We start from the raw sequence: 666 nt of genomic DNA, 5'->3' as shown, positions 1-666 counted from the left end.
GCATATAGTTACCACATTTTATTATTTTGCACGTTTGTGGTAAGTTTTAGCTCGTTGCTCATTATTCACGCGTCTAGCGGCGGTGTTGTGGCGCGGGAAGCGCATTCGAGAAGGGGTCAGAACCTTGGTAAATAGGCACTGGTGCGGTTGAGATGGAGGGGTGGAAACCGTGGTAAACTTGTCTCCGTGGTTGAGCGGCAGCGGCCAAAGCAAATTACAATTGTCTTTGTAGTGGAGCTGGGAGGGGCAAGCATAAGGTACGAAGACATGGGTAACATGTTGGATCCGATCATACCAGCACTAAAGCATCGGATCCCATCAGAACTCCGATGTTAAGCGTGCTTGGGCGAGAGTAGTACTAGGATGGGTGACCTCCTGGAAAGTCCTCGTGTTGCATTCCTTTTTTAATTTTTTTGCACTTCGTGCAAAACAAAACGCACGTGCGCGCATATATTTACCACGTTTTATTATTTTGCATGTTTGCGGTAAGTTTTAGCTCGTTGGTCATTATTCACGCGTCTAGCGGCGGGAAAAGCAAAGCAAAATCGTGTTTGTAGTGGAGCTGGGAAGGGCAAGCATAAGGGACGAAGACGGGGGTAACATGTCAGATGCGATCATACCAGCACTAAGGCACCGGATCCCATCAGAACTCCGAAGTTAAGTGTG

General features: G+C 47.9%; 1 non-coding gene across 1 annotated transcript; it reads left to right on the top strand.

The window, feature by feature from the left end:
- The first annotated feature begins 281 nt into the window (after positions 1–281).
- On the top strand, positions 282–400 carry LOC119345687. The gene has a single exon (XR_005167139.1). It is a non-coding gene; the product is annotated as a 5S ribosomal RNA (ribosomal RNA).
- The last annotated feature ends 266 nt before the right edge of the window (positions 401–666 follow it).

This window comes from Triticum dicoccoides, unplaced genomic scaffold (assembly GCF_002162155.2).
Source record: "Triticum dicoccoides isolate Atlit2015 ecotype Zavitan unplaced genomic scaffold, WEW_v2.0 scaffold26862, whole genome shotgun sequence".
In the NCBI taxonomy this organism is placed as follows: Eukaryota; Viridiplantae; Streptophyta; class Magnoliopsida; order Poales; family Poaceae; genus Triticum; species Triticum dicoccoides.
Note: the sequence above shows the minus strand (reverse complement) of the source record. Positions and strands in the feature narration are given on the sequence as shown.